The 24,320-nt window shown below is 49.3% G+C and overlaps 1 protein-coding gene across 4 annotated transcripts in view; it reads right to left on the bottom strand.

Moving 5' to 3' along the window:
• Positions 1-23,219, bottom strand: part of atos (atos homolog atossa) — a 145,775-nt gene extending 122,556 nt beyond the window's left edge. The window contains exon 1 of one of the 4 annotated variants that reach the window (XM_089548068.1): positions 22,994-23,219. The gene's annotated coding sequence lies outside the window, so the exon portion shown is untranslated. The other 3 variants (XM_089548067.1, XM_089548065.1, XM_089548066.1) reach the window with 3 other exon arrangements.
• Between the last annotated feature and the right edge of the window lie 1,101 nt (positions 23,220-24,320).

Below are 24,320 nucleotides of genomic sequence, written 5' to 3'. Positions count from 1 at the left end.
ATCGCCCAGTGCAAATGCCTTTTAATTTATGCAGCCACTGCGGTGGATTTCCAGTCGCGGACACTTGCTCGAGTTTAAGTGCTTAAGAGACATCGACTAGACTTATCTAATTATTGCAGGAGAGACCGCTAATAGCTTTTTTTTTTTTTTGCACTAGAGCGAAGACAGATTAACTATCCTTATAAGCTATCTTCGCGGACTCCGATCAGACATCCCGGTACTTGAAGTGCAGCACACATAAAATGCGCCGTCAGAGTCGTAAAACAAATCGAAAACGAGCCCGGTGATTCAATAAAACGCTCACACGAGCGCTAAACACAACGCTACAATCAGTAGCCATTTATTCCAGAAACGCACCTGTACTTGACAGGGATTCCTTCAACAACACCGCGCCTACCAGCCGACCAACTATACAACCGCACCTCACAAGTTTAATAGGACCAGCGCGGCCGGTTGGACTTAAAGAGCGCACCCAGTACTAAGAAACCGGACTGCGCGCTAAGTGCGCGCAGGGACCGGGGCGAGAAGGCATTAACTGCGGCTATCTCCTCGCATGCCCTAAAGCCGTTCGCGCGCTATCGGCGCCCTCATCGCACGTGCAGAGTGAGATATATACGCGACGCATAGCAAGCAAGCAGGCAGCGCCAGTGCGGTTTCACACGTGCCCTCCGCTCCCTCGACCTCTTCCTCCGGCTGCTCCACTAAGACCACAGGGCCGAGACCGACCGGAGGGCGGCTGTCACCGTCCTTGGGGAAACCACGTAACGCGGCGCAATGGGTTTAACCTCGGCCCCAGATTTCGCTGCCGGCAGCCACTGACACGCCTCTCCCCCGCTTCGCCCTCTGCCCGGGCGGCAGCAGCCCTTGAGGAACGGCTTTTCCCGCTGCAGCAGAACTCCAACGGGTCATTACACGTCCTCCTTCGGCCGCCCCAGGTTCGCGAAGCCCGGGCGGTGCCGCCGAAGAACGACGGCTGGCAACCTTGTCGAGGCACCTCCAATGCACACCGCGGCGTCCAGCGGCAGCAGAGGCCTTGAGGTGGATTGGCAAATTGTCGGGGTGTAATATGCGCAAAGGAGGGCGATCTCTCCGAAGAATTAACGGTCAGCTCAGCGAGAAAGAACGGCGCGCGCGCAGCGGTGCGAGACGCCGAAATGCGCGCAAGCGGAACAGAGCGAGGCCAGGGATGACATAGCAGCGGTTTTTTTGTTTTGTTTTCCACAGTAGTATACGACGGCCTTTACCCGAAGGCAAGCGGAGCTGCTGTCGTAGTACGTCGTCACATAAAATTGAACAGTTATTTTCCTCGCTCAGGAGAGCCAGGCGCCACCTGCGGTCGCGCGGTCTGGAAGTGTGCACGCGCCCGAAACGAAGTAACGGGATCGCTTTGCTCGAAACGTCGAAATGTGTCCTCTAAACTGTCCCGGATGTCCCACCCTGCTTGCCCTCAAATATTTTTGTATCTTTTAACATCGCTGTACCCCTTACATAGGATGTTCTGGCTTAGATGTTGATCTGCTTCGTTACACACAGGTCGACTGTAACTGTACCACTGCATCTGAACGCTGTAGTCACGGTGTCAACGACAGACTCACGAACCGTGTAAGCATTTCTTATTCACACTGCTAAATATTTCTCGCAAGGTTTTCTTTAGATGGTGCATAGATAATATACACATCTCCTGGATGTCTTGACATTTTACGTGGCGTACGCGATTAGCCAAGCAGAATAAACGATTCTGACTGCCCGTACACACCATGCCTTGCAACCTGCACGGCACCAGGAATTGAAATGTCAGATCCATCCCTTCTCTTTTAATTTTACATAACAATACCACCGCACGAAGGCATGCAGCTCGTCAAAGTCAAGCCAAATCAAAATCCCTCCGGCAGCACGGAAGTGTAATTTCTAGACGTTCCGTATACTGTAGCGGAGAAAGAAAGCTATATCTCGAAAAAAAAAGAAAAAAAAAAGAAGTGAGACGTAATGAATAGGTGAAAGGCTTGTCCGTTAAACGAACAGTTCTGCCACCCGCAACCTCAACCCGTAGCGAAGAAGAATAAAGAGGTCTTTACGCGCACACAACAAGCCTTGCACGCGAGACGATACCGCGCCAGCGTGTTTCCCAGTTAGAAAAAAAAAAAAGAAACTTTCGAAAGTCGGACGCATTCTTTCCGCGCCGCAGAACAAACATGTCGTCGGTCGTAATGAAGGTCGTCGTCGTCCCCTCCGAGCACCACCACCAGTACCAGCGTGCAACAAAACAGCCCACGCCCGCACCCGTCTTTTGTGTGCCGCTCAGAAAGAGCGTCGCACAACAGGCGGCCCACAAAACCGAGCCACGGCCATGAGCCGCACGCACACCAGCGCGGGGGGCCGAGGACGTTCGCGACGGCGGCACAAGAACAGGCGGCGCGGTGTAACGACGATTACGCGCCTGTGCATGCATGCTTGCATGTACTGCGTAGAGAGGCGCCCCGGCGAACGGGAACATCACGGCTGTCCGTGATCCGTGCCGCAGGCACGAAGCTCTTATTTATCTGTCTCTCCATTTTTTTTATTTTTTATTACCCCCCTCCCCACAGCCAGTCTCCATGCGAGGCTCAGCCAGTTGCTCCGCAAGGGACAATTAGGGGGAGAATGGCCGACCGGTCCGCGCAGACTTTCCCTTTAGGCCCGGCGAGTTCAAAACAAGCTCGCAAGACGACGATCAGGCAAGCAAAAAATAAGAAGCAAATAAGGAACCCTAAATGGAAGCCGCGTATACATCACTGCTCGATGTACGTGCCCCCCATTCGTGTATAACGCACAGAACACGCGAGGATACCGAAAGTCGTTTCGCGTGGAAAACGACCGTTTTCTCGGGACGGGGCCGGATTGACGTGCATATGCAGGAAACGGGCGGCGATTTTTATGCCGCCAGTAGTAAGGGGTGGGGGACGAAGGAAGCGAAAACGGAACGGAGTCGAATTCCCGAGAAAAGCGCGAGTGAAATCAGAGCGCGAAGGATACATCTGAAAAAGACGGCGAAGGAAAGAAATAAAAAAAAAGATAGAAACCCGGGCAGCAGCCCGTTTCCGCGCTGCGGCGTGCGTGGCATAGCGCCAAGAACGTCGAAGTTAACTTTTGAACGGCGATGAAAACCGACCTAGGCAACGTTGTCTCAGTATCTAAGCCAACTGTACAGGAAATCACGTTAGAAACCATCCCTTGGGGAAACGGCACCAACGGGTACGCTACTATCGGGACAAACCTAACGCGGAACAGCGATACGAAAATAGATTCAGCATACCGGAGACGTATTAGCGTAGTATTAGTAGTAGTGGTTTGTTTAGATAGTAATAATAAAAGGAAGAAGATTTTTGCGTATTAGCGTCGGCTTATACCGGTACCGGTTTACCGGACGCCAGCTGCGCATGGGCAGGAGGATTCCAGTAAGCCGGCATACCTCCATGCTAGTATGTCTCCACTACGCCAAACCTCTAAGATTTTTAACACAGCCGGACAGCCGCACTGAAAATACTGTAACGCGTTGCCGTTGCTACTGTTGCTAGGCTTCCCTACCAACATTTTCCGTACCGTCGCAGTTACCGTGATTACCATACATTTCTAGTATACCGGAGACGTATTAGCGGAGACGAATTTAGGGGAGACGTATTTAGGGGAGACGTATTTAGGAAAGACGTATTTAGGAAAGACGTATTATCGGAGACGTATTATCGGAGACGTGTAACCGGTTTACCGGGCGTCGGCAGGGCACGAGCAGTGGCCCTTCCAGGCCTCGGCCATGCCAGTGCGCAGTCCGGTAAACCGGTTATATGTCTCCGCTAATACGTCTCCGGTGTGCTAAAAACGTCGAACAACGAATCATCACTTTTTGGCATTAAGCTGCATCGTGAACCAGTTTTACATTTGGATACCTAAGTAGAACACTAGACGAAAAAACGCACAGGAGCGCCGTTCGACAAAAAAACTCGCAGAATAGCTGGCCCTCTGTGGACATTACTTGCGACGGTCCCAACAGCGTTGGTTCGCTTTGTATCTTTAGACGACAAAACAGACGACGCAAGACAGATGCGAACTTTCACGTCCGAGACGCGGCAGCTGGCGACCCGAGAAGGTTCTCGGCGGCATCGCTGTTTCCTGCGATGGCCGGAGCATGCCCCCCGTCTCCCTTTCCTCTGCACAAGACAGTGAAAAAAAAAGAAAGAATAAATAAAGAAAGACAAAACTACAGCACAAGGGGCCGCCAGACGCAGAAAGAATCCCGATAGCGTGGCTAGCACAGTGCATAGCTCGGATCTTCCGCCGCGAGGGAGCCGGAAATGTGCGCCGACAAGGGGGCCATTTTTCATACACACGCGGATCTCAAGACACACGGCGTACAATGCGAAATCGCAAAAAAACGAAACGTGAAACAACGATGGACGCGCATCCCACGCCAGAGGAACAGCTGTGGTTTTAATATGCCCCAACGTTCGCATCAATTTCTATTCTGGACGCTGATGTGAAAAATGATTCAAACGAAGCAGCCCGCGGTGCGAAAGAAATCCCGATGAAAAATGCCATCTTCTGGGGAAATGGTTCGACTTTTCGCGCAAGAACGGCAGACGACGATTCGTTCTGCGAAGAAACTTTTCTTCTTTAGGAAGAGAGCGGAAATGTGAATACCACAGTCGGATACAACTCAAGAACAAAGAGGCCCCTCAAACCGGCCTTTCCAGCCAATGGCATCGACCGATTCTCCCTCTTGATCGACCCTTTTGACCCTGATAAAGAGAAACACCAGGCTGTAGTAGATGAATGGGGAATGGAGCGGGGGGGGGGAGGGGGGTCTCTTATTTTTCCAACATGCAATTAATTGTACTATCGGAGACAAACATCTCCAAGATGCGTGAATGCCAATAAATGCGTATATAGATATACGTAGCTCGAATGTATTTCTTTGGAGGAGAAATTCGAGGCCCGTGTACTGTGCGATGTCAGTGCACGTTAAAGAAGCCCAGGTGGTCGAAATTTCCGGAGCCCTCCACTACGGCGTCTCTCATAGCCTTAGTCGCTTTGGGACGTTAATCCCCATAAACCAACCAACCAACCAGCATACGAACGCACCCACCCTGACTTCCACCTTTACAACCGACCAAGCCATCGGCCGATAACGAAGCTATTCGTTTCGGCCGCAAATTGCATGTCCAGGAGACTTGCTTCCGACAACACATCAGCAGCAATATCAGGTTCCTTCCTCGTTAAGAAGTAGGCCACATCGGCGTAAAAATTATGCCGCTAAAGTGAAGAGTCGGAGAAGTCGGTACGATTCCATTACGAAACGCGATTCCATCACGAACAAGCTCAAAACGGGAAGAAAACACGATTCGTTTCTGTAGCTTTCCGCCGCTTTGCGTAACGAACTTAGTCCCGCTACCCCGTCCGCGCCTATAGATCACTGGAATGCCGACAGACACAGTAAGCTACTCTATTACACCTGTGAGAACGCAACTGTTGAACGGCGGAAAGACGAGACGCCTTAGTAACGACACACACTTGTTCGGTGTTTTTCCACGCTCACTTTCCTTGCCAGCTTCCTTCCGGGTTTTATATGCCGCCTCAGCGCCCAGGGACTCCTCCGCTTCCTGTCGAATCCGCTCACAAACACCTGCCTCTCAGTCGTGAAGGAACGGGCAAACGAACGCCCCGCGTACGACGCCCGCAGCCACCGCGTTCCGTCTCACTTACTCTCGAGGACGTGTCGCATATAAATAAATATATGCCTACTGAGAAGGCCTAGCTAGACAGCTCCTCGCGCCGATCGAGCGCCGTCAGCTGCGGCGCTGTGGCCGACGACGTAAATCCGGACGTCAGCCGTTCCCTCTTCCCAAGGCACTGAGAGTGAGAGAGAGAGTGGAAGAGTAGCAGGAGACGGGGAGGAGACGTCGAGGACGCCAGAGCGAAACCGAAGTCCCCGCGAGCGACGCGCCCTCGCACAAATCTTCCACGACGTCGCGGCGTGAGCGACGGGCCGTAAACAAGTGCCTGCGCAGATCCACTGTGCTCCTACGGACCTCGTGCACCGCTGGCCTCCCCCAATCAGCTCGGAGTGTACACTGCGGGGGTTGTGCTGTCGTTTCGATCCGCGGCGAATAAAACGATCAACCCTCCCACGAGCAGAGAAGCGAGCACTGCGGTCTCCGGGCAATTCTTCGTCGACTCAGATTGAAGCCCACAGAGAAATGCCTCGCAAGGCAGGGTATTTTGTGAACGTCAGGAATTCAGGGCTCACATTGAAAAATTGGCAGTGGCTTAGCTCGGCTATGCCAGGATATACGTAGCGAAAGCGAGCTCAACGACGAGGCAAGCGGTGTGACGTCATACCAACGGCGGCGAGGCGCGCGGTGTGACGTCATGCCAGATGGCGCGGAGAGCGGGCGGCGTCCGCCAGCTGCGGCGGTTGCTAGGCGACGGCTCGAGGTCGGTCTCTGTGCCTCCTAGGACAACCGCCACATCGAAATCGCAAGTTCACGGCCAATGTAGCTTTCGCTACAAAACAGCTTCCCAGTTAGAGCGAGATACCACTCGGACGCACTTCAGGAGTCCTGAAATGTTCGCTCAAGTGTATAAATGAGCACGAAGCCCATGTTTGCATGAACTGAAAGTATAAATCTAGCACGTGATGCAAGTTAAGAACGCAGCGCCGAACAGTCCTCAAAACGGGGCCCTCCAGCCAATGACGTAGGGCTTAATGCGCGTGCCCTCTTTCTGGTAAGAATTTCTGCTGGACGGCCGGCGCTTTTTATGATGATGATGGATTTTTATGGCGCAAGAGCGCCAAGGCACAAGGTATTTGCTGCTACACAAGCTGGGGTCAAAGACCCATTTCCCAAGCATTTCACCTTAAAGAAGCAGATCACCAGACCAGGGGAAAGCTTGCACCCATTTACTCGTTGGCACTGGGGATCGAACCCTGCACCATGCGAGGCAGACGCTCAGACCAAGGCCATCGCTGCGGTGGCCAACGCTTTTGAATTCGACCGAAACATTAGTGTTTCTCCTAAAAAAAAAGGTTTTCCTCGACATATTCCTAACCCAAATGTTCGCTTCAATGAAAGTTGCAGGCCGAAACTAGTTTAACTGAAGCATTTGCATTGGAAATGGGGTCTCGGTGGGCGATTTCGCAAAAACTTGTTTAACTGGAAAATGTGTCACGCGGCGTTCATTGGGCTGGTAATTCACCTTATACATTAATAAAAAAAAATGAAAAAGCCAGAAACATCGATGAAATTACGTGATACTCACCAGTGGAAAAAAAAGTGAAAAATAAAAAAGAAACTAAGCGAGAAGCTTCGAACTGTTACCAGCGATTTTTGCGAAGAAAAAAAAGTTAGCTTCCACTGCGTCACTTAAAACAGCCGTTACCCTGTACACAGGTTCGCAGGCATTAACAGGTTTGCCAGCGATGCATTCCAGAAGGCTCAGAAACACTGCGCCTTGCAGCTAGGCATACATACAGCAGCGCATTAATATAAGAAGCGAAGTCAGCGATCGGTGAAACGTCAAAAGCCGTGCCATATCGCCTTTAGAGCGACTGAACGCCGAGTCTTTTTTCAAAGGCGTACAACGCTGCATGTACGGAGAGTAAATTATTCCACACCAGGCCGATCGTTAGCAATGCGCCAACTGCTGGAATCAAGCAGTGCCTAGTTAACACAAGGTGAGTATACGAAGCCGTTAATCCAACCCAGCGGGGGCGTCGCTTTATTGGAATTAAGATTTCAATAAAAAAATAGTAACTAGCTTCTATTCTAAAATATGCCCCTTCTAACATAAACCTCTTTCGTTATTCTTCAATAATTAGACCTAAACTCGAATATGCATGCATAGTGTGGGACCCGTACACTAAATCTAACGTAAAAAAATCTGTAAAGAATACAGAGAAGAGCTGTCAGGTTTATTTTTAATAAATATGCAAGGACTGATTCCCCAACCACTTTAATGGAGATCAATAAAATTGAACTACTTGGAACATCGGAGAAGAAAGCTTAGGTTAGAAGTTATTTCCCTCTTATTACATCACAAACTTGGTTTGGATCCCTCGTCATTCTTAACGCCGGCACACCATGAGGACAAACTCGTCAACACCATCCCACTTGTCTAACCCCTATGTTCGCTAGAACAGACACAAGTTTTCGTTCTCTCCACGCACAATAACAGATTAAAATCGGCTAATTAAACCACTGTCCCATGAGTTTGAACCAATTATTGCTATACTGTGTTTTTTTTTTGAAGTCTTGTGTTTTTTCTGGTTTGATTGACTTGTTTGCTCACCCTGTTTGGACTCAGTGTCCACAGTATTTTGTAAATAAAATAAAATAAAATAAAAAAATGATCGAATTGGCCATGTCCCGCGCCATCCGTCATACAAGCCCCTCGCGAGATGCGTCGCACCGCAAATCCGCCCGCACAGGCAACACTTATAACGAATGACTCCCCAGTGTGCCCCGTCGTCCTCGGAACAGTTCCACTGCACGGCTACGTGCAGCCGCCTAGGTGCAATCCTTCACGCCACTGCAGCAGTAGCAATGTGATGCTGGGCGATCGTGTACACCAAGGCTGCCTGTAGCGACGGCGACGCAATAGGGTGAATGAATCGAGCGTGTTTTCTTCGACACGGTACGGCGCCTGCAAACAAAGTGCGCCACCACTTGTGACTGCGTCAGCCACCAGGGGGCGTCAGCTCACTTCTCGCGTCCTTAACAAAGCGGAGCTCCCACGGGGAGGGGAAGAAAGAAATAAACCCCCAGCAGCGCTACGTATACAGAGATGCATACCCCCCGGTTCACCAGCACCAGTGAACAAACGAGTAACGTGGGAAACTGAAAATTGCAACTGCGTCCGGGATATCACGTGTACGGCGACGGGACTGGCTGTGCAATTAGGCACGCCACGCTCGACATTCAGGCGGTGTTGCTCAATCGAAACCAAAGCTGCACTGCGCTCAGACGAGATCGCGTGAGAAAGCGACAACTAAAAAAGCCAGTAACGCTTGTGAACCTGTCTTGTTTCTTGGGCTTGAAGGAGGAAGATCGTAGCTACGCAAAGAAGCACGCGCACGCTCCTGAGCCCCGACGAAATAGTATTTTCACCTGAGAAGGTGCCACGGCAGAGCTGGATATGAATTATAATGAAAACTCTGAGGAGATCCTCGGTGAATCCCCGGATGTAAATTCCTTACACCCGAGGCCAACACACGGCAGTTCGTTATATCCGAGGTGGCATACTTAGGTTCGTTATATTCGCAGGTGGAAAACTAAGGTTCTTTATACCCGAGCTAGTACACGAATTTCGTTACATCCGAGGTCGCCACACGTCAACGCGTGATGGCGGTCGCCATTCACGCTTGCACAGACTGTCATAATGCTAACGCAATAATAAAACGCAGACACACCTAATTCCATTATGTGTTGGCAATGCTACAGTATTCGAAGCTGTTGATGCCTTTGCCAGAAGTGACTGCGGGGATTGTGAGACTCATGTTGCTCTTACAGAGCTCTATCCGTACATCACCTGCCCAGGGTGGCAGATGGCTTCACACAGACGAAATGGTCCGGTGATGTCGCTTCTCTCCAGCCAATGAGCATTCTCCGGCCTGGTGACGTCTCGTCCCGCCAGCCAATGGGATTGCTCCGCTATCGTGACGTTACTGCCCACCAGCCAATCAGGAATTTTCTGGAAAGTGCTGGAGAGTCGTCGCCGGCTTTTTACTCCCATGAGGCTTCTATGCTGTCGCATTAATAGACGCAGTTGCGCGTTGTTTGTGCTTTTCCCGGTCGTGGAATTTTGCTTTCGGCTCCCTCGTAAAAGTTTCGAAGCGGGCGAATACACCCAAACAGCGGGATTAACTTCTAATAACGTGACGCGCAGACTTCTCTCTGTAAGAACCCCGCGCCGAGAAAACTGCAGCATTGCTCAACGGGCCAAAGTTCAACATTGTTGTTTACGCACACCTGACAAGGCACGTAACCATGATGTCATATACATTTCAATATGTTGTGATCGCCCTCGGGCGCCGAAGAACTTGCTGGCTGATAGTGCCTGGCTGATAGTGCCAACTGCAGTTCTTCCGAGTGAATGTCAATTTATTTTGCGCAGATCAGCACACACCAATTACGCTGAAAAGACCAGCGCGTAAGTGCACGAGAATAGGTTATAACGCTGTCGGTGCTTTAAAAGCTTTAGCCTCAACAATCACTCGCGCTAGCGCGCCGCGAATCCCCGGCAACGCAAAGCGAGTCTCCTAATCTAGTTAAGGCAGGGCAGACGCCCCAAAATAAGCGCGAAGAGCACGGCACGTCGCCTAAGCCTTGCGCTAAAAAAGCAGCAAACAGAAGCCGAAAGGAAGACTCAATGCACTCGGGGTATCGACCCGCTCAACAGTGCATCGCCGCCGACAAGGCACGGGAAGCCTTTCTACGCGGCCAGAGCCCCGCGTCGCTGAATGCGAGACCTAGTTGGGAGGAATCCTTTCTGAAGAGCGGAGGTGCCAGCCAGGCAACGTGTGGGCCCTATCGATCCCCGCGCTCGCGTGGAAAAACCCGCGCCGAGACCGGAGTCCGTCCGCGCGGAATACCCCCGAGGGGATGGGAGGACGGCGGGGGGGTTCGCAACAAGGCAGGCGCGGCTGCTGTCAAAGCGACGGGACAGCCGGTGCGGACGCCTGCCCACGGAAGACGGAACGGAAGGGAGAGAACGCCGTGGGAGCGGGGGCGGCAATCAGGATAGCTCGAGGCACGTCGCTCGCTCGCTAAGCGAAGGCATCACGCGCCGTTACACGCGGTGCCCAGAGCAATGCAGTGGCGGTGCTCCCGCTCTTCTCACCACAGACAGCGGAGCTCGTAGATGCGGGAAGTGCCAGTGGATGCGTGAAATGCCGGAGGTGTATCGACCTTTTCATTATTTCGGATTCGATTAAGCTTCTGATAACTATGCCGGGGGCGGGCGTTCCTTCACATTTATTTATGTTCGCCACTGTATGGAGTGTGTCGAATACCAAAGACATAAAAAAAAATGATGATACTGAAAGCTAACTTCAGGGGATGATCGTAACCGTCAGTGGTTACCGGGGGAGTAGAAAGACCGTTACTCATACCGACAGTTTGGTCACTTGGCTCCACTGTTAAACTTCCGTCGGCCTGACGGCGTTCTATCTCCACTATACACAGGCACTCTGAGATGCGTGGAGTGGTGCAAAGGAGATAAGATAAAAGAAACTAGACACAGTACGACTCAGACTGCAGTGTTTACAGTTCGGAACAGAAAGTTCCAGCTGATTCGTGTACCTTTCTGCCCACTCGTAATACCGTCGGCAGGAAATGTAACCAGAACGCAACAGGGTGCCGAACACAAACAAAGGAGGAAGATAAAAGCCGACGGTGGTGAACTATACTAACCTCCAGAAGAGTAAGCTTGTAAATGCACTCCAGTGAACCATACGTCGTCCAGAAATGCGTGTGTTTGTGTTGTATCATCCGGCCCGCGCCTTATCTGTTCACGACAGCTCAGTTGGACTGGACGGTACGGGCCTCCTTCCCTGTGCTATGGAAAGAAACTGAAGAGAGTCCGGGACATCCGGGCTCACCCTCGGTAAGCACGCGCAGTTTACTGTGCTGGTATGTACGTACACACAGGGCACTCAGACTTGGCGCGACACCCCCGGAAGCAAAGCTCGTAGGGACTTGTCCGCAGTGCGATAAGCACATCGGACGAGCAGATAACACCACTGCGCCGAGATACGATGACAAAAGAAAACAAAACAGAGGGAACGCCTCACCTCACCACACCCACGCGCTTCCGCAATGGCCCAGCCGCTGCCCGCATAGGTTTATACAAAGGGAAGAGAGCCTCGTCCTCCCATTTCCTTCATCGCTCAGTTTTTTCCGCCCGATGGCGCTTCTCGGCTTTTGTCGCCTCGCCGTTACGTAATATGGCCCGAGAGCAACGACGCACCAATAGCCTCGACCCACGTACCCTACATGCGTTACGAAACAACTGGAACTATAATACACTGCTTGGATCTAGGTTCACGCACTGAAAACGCCGCAGTATCGGTAAGCAATGCCAGATGAGCGAAAGTCGTTTCGGTGCCGCCGACTCATTCTGCCAACCTAAGCCTGGTGTTCTCAGCCTAACGTCAACGTCGCCGCTGGGCTGCGACAGGCGATTCGTTTCGCCCAGTGTGTCAATCCAGAGCCAAGTAAGAACGATCGTACCCTAAGCGGATAAATACGTACACTGATAATTCTCACCTAAATCAATGATCTGAGACATATCCCAAACATCTCTGCAGGCGTTCAGCATCAGTTTAGCAATACGAAACTGCGATCCGGCTTATGGTTGGTACTAAAGCGTAAGCGCCGAACCAGCCAGATATCCGCACTGGTGACCCCGGGCGGCGTGACCCCGTTTTTCCAAAGCACGTCGTCCGGACGAGTCCAGGTACTGCTTCTGCGACCACCGCGACGATGAGCTGCGAGCGCCTCGATGTAATTGCACCCATTTCCCGCAGTATGACGTCACTCGGCCGTCATGGTCGATTCCCGGCGGGCAGGTATCAAGACGGGGAAAGGAGGCGGTGTGGGAGGCTGTCTCATTTGGATTTCCCCTTTCCCCCTCCACCTCGGTCGGTGCCGCAGCGCGCAAAAGGCGGTCGCCGCCCTGCGTTTGCTGAGCGGCGGGAGGAAAGAAGCCCCCGAAGAACAACGGCTTCGGGGGCGAAGCAGGAGACGCCGCTGCCGCAGCGCCGAATCAATCATGCCCTCACGGAACTCGGCCTGGTCCGGTCGATGCCGGGCAGCGGAGGAGGAAGGGACCGCCATACAGTACGCGCGCGCACACACGAACTAACGCGACGGCGGGAGAGAGAGGCCGTGACACCTCATGCGCCTTCCTTTGTCTCCAGTCTGGCTGGGATAAAGGGACGTCGTAAACAAGCGGGATTCGCCGAACACCGGGGCGGCAGCGCGAAAACAACTGCGAGGATGAAGAACGGTAAGAGAAGGAAAGAGGGCCGGGATCACTTACAGAGAGCAATAAGCTTATGTCGCGACGGGCGAGCAGACAGGCCAGGACCCGAACACCGGGGACGCCGCAGAGGAAAGGAAAGGCCATCTACTTCGTACGACGTTCCACACAAAATCTGCAATTGCTCTTGCGTCTCAGCCAAAGGGGTTCTCTCCTCTTCCTGCGATGTGTACATGAAACGCGAAACACCCATTTACTTCCGTCTTCAAGATGCATCTCGCATTGGTTCGTTAGGTTGCAAGAAGGCTAGCACGGACATCGATAAAGGCGGGTCCGAAGACGCGCAAAATAAGCATGTGCGAAGACGCCGAAGGTTCCTTTACAAGCGTCCACCGACAAGACGGGAAGAAAGAAAGCGCGGAGCAGGCAATGAATCGCCGATGCTCATCAAGGGAGCGATGGAAGAGATCTTGCGATACATACTACAACGCAGGCCCTCTGCGGTGGCAGCCCAAGACGAAGCGAGCAGTCCTTTCCTTATGCAACGGCAGTGCCCAGAGAACTGGGTCAGGTATTGATCAGGAAGGTTGTTTCCACGCGGTGCATACGGCAGTGCAACGGCCACCGGCTTCAAGACCGGCATCGCCTCTCCCAAAAAAACTGGGGCGGCCGCTAAGGAACGGTGCGCCGTCGTGAGATGGAGAGAGAGGAAAACTCTTCCCAGCCTGGACAAAAGAAAGAGAAGGATCCGGATGGGCATTGTTGGTTTCGTGGCAAGCAACCACGCACAGCCTCCGATTAGTGTTGGCCGCCCGCACACAACTCTTTATCGGGGACAATTCACTTTCCTCGTCGCAAAGCGCTGGACGAAACCACGGCCGAGCCTTCTGAGGCGTTGCCGCAGCTTGTGGGGCGTGCACACGGGAATCAGACCATCGAACGCTACCGCGCTACACAAATGCTGCGACAGTGTTCACCCAACCTTTCTGTGTCTCGTACACGGAAGCCCGTTACTAAGAACGCGAGCCTTAAACTCGTTTTAACTGCAATACACGTGGGTCAACTAAACAAGCGAGGGATGGACGCTCTGAAACGTTAATTCATGCTGCCCTCGCAAGACAACACACACCTGCGCTACGTAAGCGCCCTCGAACCATATGTTACGCATATGCAAACATATGGATGACACGCAAGTCCTCACTGTACAGCCTCCATTTTTTTTTCTCTTTTGTTCGCGGTTTCTTCATAGACTCTTGCAAAAGCCTGCATTTCGGCCGAGTACGCCTAAACACCGATCGCAGCTGCGGTCATCGGCTAATCAGGAACCATGCACTCACGGGTATGCCTGCCGACCACGAAGGTCCTTGGATATCGCAGCGAAGACGACGACGCCCAGCCAATGTTCGCGGCGAAGCTCGCGGTGCATGCTGGAGCCGGTTTTCGTGGCCACATTGATGCCTCATGACGACGACGACCACGCGGTGTATGGGTGTCGATCCGACACGTGCTGCTCGGTCTTAAGCTGTCACTACAATGACAATGTTTACAGCAATAACATACTACGCCCCTTTTTCCTTGATTGCGGCTCGTGCAGCGGCAGAGCGAAGACGAAGCTCAAGCGCGAAAGCTTCACGAGCGGGTCTTGGCCAATCCTCCACAGTGGCTACGCAAGTTTTGCATTTCGTCCGGAATTGCGGATGTGATTTCCAGAATTCCGAAATTTTCATGACCTAAGTCCCCCCCCCCCCCCCCCCCACCCCCATATTCGCCGCGACTTTCGTTGGGATCGCGCTCAAGGCCACTTCCTTTAATTAAAGCTGTCCATGCTTTTGAAGTCGGAGCGTCGCATGCAGGTTGCGCCCATTCCCTTTCTTCGCATCACCTACCTTTTCATCTTTCTTTTCCGTGCACAATGCTCGCGAAGAACACATTCCAGAAGTGAGCACAGCGATCTCGTGTGGTACGACGACCCCTAACCCAATCCATTTTTGAATTTCCCGCCCTTGCTCATTGGCGTCGCTGCAGCCAATGGCGAAGGGCGGGAAATTCAAACATAGAACCGATTCAGGACGGAATCATTATTACACCGACCCTGATATCCAATTTTCGACGTCGCAAACGACTGTATTCAATAACAAGTGGCACCAAACGCATTATAAAACCGGACAAAAAAATTACTCCTTTTGAAAACAAAGCAGGTCACTGGGTCACAACAAGATCTGCATGATGCCTTTCATCAGTACCAATGCACTGACTCTTCTCCGCAGTGCAAACACTTTCTCTCAAGCTATATCTTTGTTGGCGTACATAATTCGAGATATCCTGCGTGGCAACGTTTACTTTGTCGATTCTTTATTAGTGCATTCAACATCAGGCCTGCGTTGTCACAGCACCTTTCAATTTGAAGAAGCTGTGGCTTCTAGTGAGAGTGCTTGCTATGCACGTAATGAAGCACAGGTGTCCGAAATGTAAAATGAAGCATGAGGGGTGAAAAAATTAGCATCACGGTGCAGACATGCATATACGCACACATACAGCCAGGATGAACAAGGCACGTCGGACTGAGCAGTGCAATAATTTCAATGTTCACCTTAAGAGCTGCCGGGGTGAAGCAGCACAACTTTTTTAACGGCTCATGATCAGTTTTACTTTTTGGAGCACCTGCACAGGTCATTTTCTGCGGTCTCAATGGGGTCCCTAAAGTAGCTGCTAAATGTGCCAAGAAAGCTGCAAGGAAAAGAAAGAAGCAAGCACGGTTCTGAGAAGTTTATTCCTGTGGTACGCTTCCCAACCGCAGCCACTACCAACATGTCACATAGCAGTATTGCAAGACCAATTTGTTAACTCAATGCAAGCCACCAAATATTGCCTCAGTATGCAGCCATCTTATCCCAGTTAACTTCTTAATCTCATTCACCCATCTAACTTTCTGCCATCCTCTGGTATGCTTTCCTTCTATTGGAATCCATTCCGTTACCCTTAACGAAAATCAGTTATCCCTCTTTCAAATTACATGGCATACCAAATCCCATTTCTACTCTGATTTCAACCAGGATGTCATGTACCTACGTTTGTTCCCCGACTTACTCTGCTTTTTTCCCATCTATTAAATACATTACACCTCTCACCTTCCTTTCCATAGCTTTCCGCATCGTCCACAATTTAGGCTGAACCTTTTTTGTAAGCCTACATTTTTCTGCTCCACAGGTGAGTACCGGTAACACACAGCTGTTATATACTTTTCTCAAAGGATATTGGTAACCTGCCATTCACGATCCGAGAATACCTGCCAAGTGCGCTCCACCCCATTCTTATTCTCCTAGTTATTTCACTCTTGTGGTCCGGATCTGCGATCACCGCGAGGCTTAAGTAGACGTACTCCCTTACCAATTCCAGTGCCTCGCTACTAATCGTAAACTGCTGTCCTATGAGACTACTGAACATTACTTACCACATCCAGCGCGTTGCTACCAACTGTAAACTTCGCTTCTCTCATGAGACTGTTGAACATTACTCTAGGTTTCTGCACATTAATTTTGCAGCCAATTGATCTGCTGTGCGTGTAAGTCATTGATCATGCTTTGCAATTCATCCCTGAGTGACTTATCAAGGCAATGTCATTAACAAATTGCAGATCAAGATATTGTCCATCAACTCTAATTCCCAACTGTTCCCAATTCAGGGCCTCACAATTCCTCCCGTAAACAGGCAGTGAACAGCATCGGCGAGACAGTGACAACTATGGAGGCATAATAAAGTTTGCGTGATGGCTAAAGACAGTCAGTTTAAATGAATGCAAGCTACATGCTGCAAATTTCTAGAGCCTATCTCAGCAGTTTCCCACATTCTTGAACTATGGGAATGCCAGCACAGCCCTCCACTGTTCATCAGACATATGACAACTTGACAACTGGCATACTAACAAGCAGCTTCAGTGAGAATCCAGTCTTGACCAATTAGGTGCCTCACTATATCAAAGAATTCTTCGAATGTCGTAAACATTTTGAAGTTTTGCCAACTTGAAATGCTAGCCGCATTTTACGAAATAATGCTAGCGCCATGCCATTGCCACGCTCAGATTTCAGCCATGAAGGCCAAGATGGCGAGACTTCTGCAAAGATGATAAATGACATTTTCAGAAATTGAGGATGTGGCCAAGATCGAAGGAACACCAGCTGAACTGCTTACCTGGTACCCTCTCTAGATCACACAAGGAACTATTTCACCTGTTAAGAGCAGTACATCTAAGTAATGGCAACCATAGAACTGTGTGTACAAGGAAGAGCAAGAGGCCATGGGCTAATGATCATTAGCCTGCTTGGGGCAAGAGTAAATTCTTAAGTGCCTATGCAAAAGTACAGAACAATATGACCGCCTCTGTGGCATGTTCTGAAGACATTCATTTGCAAGGCCTCTGGGAGCTGCATCTACAAGGAAAACTCTACGGGTGGTATCCCTGTGCAAGGGAGAAATACTATGCGCATGCATAAAAGTGCAAAGGACTATTAGATCAGGAGCTACCATAGGGGCTATTTTTTTGATGATCTTCCATTGTCACCCAGACAGAATTGTATTCTACTGAGGCTACACCAGTCAGCACAGATGTGCAAAGGACAGCCCTATAAGTGCTTCCCATTTAAAGCAGGAGGAGGAGTACTGCTGGACAGCTTTGGTCTCCAATCCAAACTGCAGGATTTCAACATGCGCGTGGGTGCATAGATCGTCTCAACTGCTTTAGGATGAAGGAATGCAGTCTGCAATACCTATAATAGCATCCTTAGAACTCCAACAAAACCTCTATGAATACTCCCACCAGAAGTCACTATGTTTCAGAACTGACCAGTTCCTGAAAGTTCCCGAGTCGCTTCGGGACATTAAACCCCATAAACAAAACCAACCAGTTCCTGAAAGATTTATTTACGGGAGATCAGTAAAATGTATACATTTCACCTTAGTGAAGAAAGCACTAAAATAAACATGAGCATTAACTTTTGACAAATCCTACCACAGGTAAAGCCCTGGCTTCATGTGACAGAGTAAAATTGCTGGCTAAGCAGATTCTTGTGTGTGAACAATAGTGAAATGAACAGGACCGTGTATAGTTTTACAGGAGTACAGACACCAAATTTTCGCTTGGGTGTTTTTTTCTTTGTAATGATGCATAAAATGTTAGTATGCATGGAACACCACATAGTAATCACCTGTGACCGGTATAATTTATAACTGAACGTTTTCTCTCACGTTCTTTTGGTTTCATTTTCAACAGCTGAGCAAGACTGATGCCAAGGTTCAGTAGAGGCCATGTGAGGCAACACAAAAACTGATACAATCGCTGCTTTGTCGTTTTAATTTACTGCAATGCTTAAGCCAGCCTTCCTCGTGCCTCACGTGACCTATATGACACAGCCATTGCTTGGCTGTTGAAACCAAAACAGCACGAGAATAAATTTAATTGTGAAGTGTTCAATGGTCACTGGCAAATACAACATGGTGATCCATGTACAGTAGCGCAGTTTCGCTCAGGAACAGTGTTTTTTTTTTTTCGAATGTACTTTTGCCTTGTTAATATAAAAACTTGTGGCCCAGAGAATGGAGAGGTTAAAAGTGCAAAGACCTCATCTGGGTCCATGCATTCTTGTTGCATTAATATGGACAGTGATTATAGAACAAAAGCTTGACTATACCAACCAGCTGAGAGACACTAGCAAAACAGAATGCAAATGACTTAGTGACAACATTTTTTTTTATTTGGGGTTTCATGCATTACATGGGTAAGGCATGTGGATGAAGCACCTTACATTTTCCGTACTACATGACTGGCTGTGAAGAAAGTTCTCTCAGCAGCTTCTGTGATGTTGAAAGAAGCGTTAGCAGCTGCCAGGTACAAATATGTCCTACCGGTTTTTTAGGAGGTGCACAGTCGCAGTAGGAGACATGGTATTCTGCCGTCAAATGCCCTCATGCATCTCACGGAGCGTTTCGTGCTTCCAGCTGCACTGTATTTTTCTTATAATAATGGCGACAAGGATTATACACGTGGGGCTTTCAAGGTTGTTCAACTTTCACTTAACTGGACACTGCTATGTGCAGAAACAGATCCTAACCACAAAGCGCTTCTTCAGTTTCTTTTTTCTTCCCAATTGGTTAACACCACTGGACCGCCCTCGGAGAGTTTTGCTTGGGGACCGAAGAATCCACATTAACGGGCCATGATTGTAGGCTGATACCTCAAGCGTCATTACAGAGAAGTAAACATTCAATCAAAATTTGTTGTCTACACTCCTTTAGATTAGATTCCTGCAGGCACACACTATTTGCAAAGGTTACTTCTGCGTAGTATAGCAGAAGTCCATTCTTATTCATGTGAAAAAGAATGGACTACATGTGATGCAACAGCTTGTGAAAGGCAGACAGAGGCCAACTCTGTCCAATTTTAGTTTTCAGTAGAATTTGATTGTTCAGTCATTTGTGGCCTTGTAGACATTTGCTTGGCAGCAAAACATGCATTTATTGCAGATAACATTTTCCCCTGCCACTTGATTCAAAACTGGGATGATCTTGCGAAAATCATGGATTCTGTGATCGCTGGTGGGAAGTGGATGGTGGTGTGACCTAGCCTAAGAGGTTTGAAAATAAAGTACTTGAAGTCATTAGGGTTTACTTCTAAAAACTGCCCACTGCCATGAAACCTGCATTTCAATTTATGGCCTTGTCTAGCCTATAAATGCTTCATTTTTCAAGCAAGCAGCCCTTTTTGTCATTAGAAAGTGACAATCAATCACTCTAATACATCAATTAGTCCTCATTAATACCTGTAGACACACAAAAAGAACCACTAATAATTAACCAGAGGCTCAAAACTTGCACTTCTCTGCCTTACCTCAAAGAGGAATAATCACATGACGATCTCATTGGGATTTCATCGTGTGGAGATTTAACAATCATGTCCTCACTGATGACTAGTAGAAATTTGGGCTCAACACAACTCACTGTAGGTTCAACGGTGTGTAGCACTTATAGTGGGTTAGCATGTAGCTGCAGCAAATGGTGTTTCACTCTGTGTCACACTCTGTTTTTTATGCCACTTATAGTTTTGACTTATTACATAAACACCCTGCAACTCAATGATACTGGCACCAAGATTGAACAAGCTTTAAGCCCGTTGAAACTGATCATGGACCTTAGCAACCACATTGCTGCCAAATTGTGGTGAAGCCTGGCAAGCTGGAAGTGGTTGTTCAAAACCTCAGCTCTAGCATATGTTACACACACCGATATAAAACCACGAAATTGTATTTTTACCACCCAAATGAAGAAAACAATATTTTGATGCTTAAGCATTAAATTGCTCTGAATTTAAGCAACAGTAAAAGGATTGAGCAGGTTCTCAAGAAAGCTTTTAGAGAGTTATGTCCAAAGATCAACAAAATTTTTAATCAATTTAGGCACAATTGTGGCACAGCTCATCGAAACAACCTTTTAGTATGTTATTCGTTATAACCTTTTATGTTATTCGTAGTTGTAATTTTACACGTACAGCCACTCCACCCTTGTGCACCAATAGATAGCACATCCCCACTGACATGATGAAATTTTGAGCAGAGTCAAAAGTCCACAACCACATACGACAAACTTAAAAGTGTATAAATGCAGGGGTGGGTGGGGGTCGCTCTCGATGAAGAAAGAAATCAAACAATGTTCTTTTTTTTTTGGGGGGGGGGGGGGGGGGGGGCACAATCAGGGGCCAAATTGTTGTGGAGGCCTGCCACAAATAAATTATTTTGTATGCTCCAGAAAGGCATGAATGAAATTTATTTTAAGCTCCTAAGTCATAAGTCAGGTTATTAGATAGTTAACATACAAACAGCTTGCATTCTTCAGGCAATGCTGGGACTGAATACTAAATAGAATGATACTGCAGACGAGAGCAAAAGATCATGCTGTCCAATTACTGACTTCAATATGTGTCCAAAAATTCCAACAAACATCTTGTACCACACGCACAATAGTTTGATGGCTACTAATTTATTGTAGTTAAAAAATAGTAAGTGAGGCTGCACCTGTAAATAGTTTTATTGGTAAGAATGAAGCAAAATAAAAATGGAAAACAAGTTACAATAAAAAATGCATACCACAATATTATTACAGAGCAAGACTTCAGAACAAATAAAAACAAAGTGATGCGGTAAAAGATATACTACTTCATAGTGAGATAGCAGGAAATATCTTACTACCACTGTAAAAAATTATAACACTTGCTGGAGCTGTATTTAATGAAGGGTACTCTAGTACGATCAATGAAAGTAGTCAGGTCGTTAATATAGATGTATTCAGCTTCTTCAGATGCGAAGTACAGAAGTCAGCATGTAGCAAGATGCCTCACACTCCCTACTCTGCTTGGCTGATGCAATACGGATCTGTATTTTACACTAAGTTCGCGTACTTCAAAGAAATCACAACTGCGACACCAGCAACTACTACTGTCATGGACTGTCACTACAGTGCATACAACAAGGCAATGTTTTCAGGGTAGGGGTACCTAACAAATAACTAAAGAGAGGGAGAACAACAGAAGGAAAACACTGCAGCCACCGACAATGCGCGACAGAACGAAACCTCACGAACAACCACCACCCGCAAAGATGCATCGTGCACAACAGTACGGAAAAGGACAAGAGATCGACGAAGAAAGAAGGTAAGGAAAAAAAAAACAACGCCTGTCCCCGAAATGAGAGTTCGTAATCTCCCCTGCCATATATATCGAGACGACAGCAGCGCTTAGAGGGGAAATCCCCGACTCCCATCACAGCCAACACGCTTTCATGACACGCTGCCTACCAGAACAATGCATATGCAGGGGAAAAAAAAAAAAATCAGACAATGGAAGCCGTGCACGAGCGATATTAAACGGTCTGCTACGTCACCCGAAAAAGACGGTTTCGTACACAGGCGCCCCGTAACAAGCCCTGCGAAGCGCGCGACGCTATGCATGCAAATAGGCGAAACCAAACCAGTTGTCGGGAGAGCCGAAAAAGAACAGCTGCGGCCTAGCAAACAGGGTCGTGAGCACGGGCCAACTGTGCTCTCCGGCGAAATGCCGGCGACCGCTGCAGTGCCTGGATGCACGGACAAGAGCATGACCTCATCGAGGGAGGGGTGCCTGAAGAGCGACCCACCTAGCCTTTTTTAGTTCACGCTGCTTGCGTCACAAAGACGAGCCGCAATAGCAGCACGAACAACGTCTAGCACGCGTGACCAGCGAGCCAAAAAGGCAAAGCGCTAACGAGATCGGCTCACGTCAAGAAACGACCTCAGCCTTCGCTAACCTGCGGCGACACGTTTTAACAACGTTCGCAAGGTTACGATCGGTTTACGGTTTGACCAGGCGCCGCAATGCGGCTGTGGCAAGGCGGAGACAAACGGGATGGACAAAGGACCGCGCGCACAGCGTCGAAATTACGAAAAAGCTATATATATATAACGCAGAAAACAATGCGGTTCTTGTTTACTTGACCGCTATTGTTGCGTCTCCAACATGCATGCATATTTTTGCTTTCACGAAACTGCGAGCAACTACCAACAAAGCGAACAGCTCCCTAGCTGAGCGTTAACAGATGGCGTCTCTTTTGAACAAAACAGGAGAAAACCACTTTCGTTGGTTTAGCTTACGAAAGCAGCCGTGCTGGAAGGTATACGTCTTTTTTGCGTGATAGGTGCATCACATCATATGCGTCGTCAACGCGTCAGAGGTCAAACAAAAACAGTGACCGATGGGATCGTCTCACGTAGATGACGAACACGAAGAACGGCTGCAAACGCGCAAACGCTTTCAGTGGTTACCTGCAGTACGTCTTCCTCCAAGACAGGCACGCATATCACAGTGCTGGAGCGAACAATAAACTCCGTGTAGCAGACGGTGATGGGAGGTTTAGGCTTACGCGTGCAGCGCTAGATCCGCGGTTTGCGCTCGCACCGTGCTCACCTCGAGACGTTCGCAGGAATTTCCAGCAACCATCACTGTCCCAAATGTCCGTCAGGCGATTTCCCTCGTGAATGCAGCATCCACGTCGCAATGCGACTCGCAAGCACCGGGCATGTCAGCTCAAAACAGTCCGCTTCCTGCACTGTCTTCTGCAACACAACTGAGCCACACAGCTGATCAAACTCGCACGCTAGAGGTCGCATGTCCACGTGACTGGCACCATGCCAACCAATCGCGAGCCGCCCAGCTCGACCACTCGCGGAACGCGTAGCAACAGCGTCGTTCATGAGGTCACGTGCGCTTGGGCAATCAGCTGTTTCTCCTCCACGCGAAGCCACGCCGCAGCTGCGCTGGAAGCGGCAGGAGGCGCCGACGTTTGCCGTTTGCTCGCCGCTTCTCCTCTCCCCTAAAAGCATTTGTAAACAAATGACACGATGCTGCCCCAGCTTACCACGCTTAGCAGCCTTTTGTTCGCCACCCACTCGGCTTCGGCTGTGACGTTTCGCTCAACTACCTCCGACCTACCACCTGCGATTGAGGATGCGGTGTGTCGCAACAGTAATAAATACCCGGAAGCCGCAACCATTTCAAGGGCTTTATCATTTTTCTCTCTGCGTCCAAACCGCGATGCGTGACCAGGTATGCAGGCACTTTGCATAGGGAAATTCGCGTTGGATGTATGCAGCTTAAAGCGTGTCGCCATCCGTAGCTGCAGTAAGGGACGCGAGCGCGCAGCCCGTGATAACAGCTCCTATGCGTAGCAACCTGTAATAGAGATTACTGCTCGAGAGAAACCAGTCGATGGTACGCTCGCAGTCCTGCCCGTTACATTGTCTGTGAACTGTCGCAAGCATCTCACAGTAAACGCAAAATGTAGACGCGGGTAGAATAATATGGTCCACTTCGGCGGTCGAAGTCTTCTCACTCGTTGCCTAGCGAAAAGTAATGGATGTTTAATTCATATGCAAGTAATATTTACTTTTGGCCCTGTACATCAAGCTAGCACATTTATTTTCGTTACGCAATGGGACAGAAGAGTTTGAACACTGAAGTGTGGTCTATTATTCTGTCCGCGACTGTACATTTCATTCCGATACCGTATGCTAACCACTCCGCACCTTATATGAGAAAGTAAAAATGACGGAGCTGTAAAGCCGCTCTCTTCAAGCAGTTATATCAGCAGGTTAATTCGTGTGTTGAATAATTTATATTCCCTTTCAACTAAAAATAAAGACAGGCAAAAGCAGAAAAGTCAGCTCAAAGTGGCGTTTTTTGGTGAGCTACAATGAACCTAAAATACAGCTGCAGGCACAGCTGCAAGCACATG

Source organism: Amblyomma mixtum, chromosome 6, assembly GCF_055824585.1.
Source record: "Amblyomma mixtum isolate Tamu chromosome 6, ASM5582458v1, whole genome shotgun sequence".
NCBI lineage: Eukaryota > Metazoa > Arthropoda > Arachnida > Ixodida > Ixodidae > Amblyomma > Amblyomma mixtum.
The sequence above is the reverse complement of the archived record's forward strand: the minus strand, read 5'-3'. Positions and strand labels throughout refer to the sequence as shown.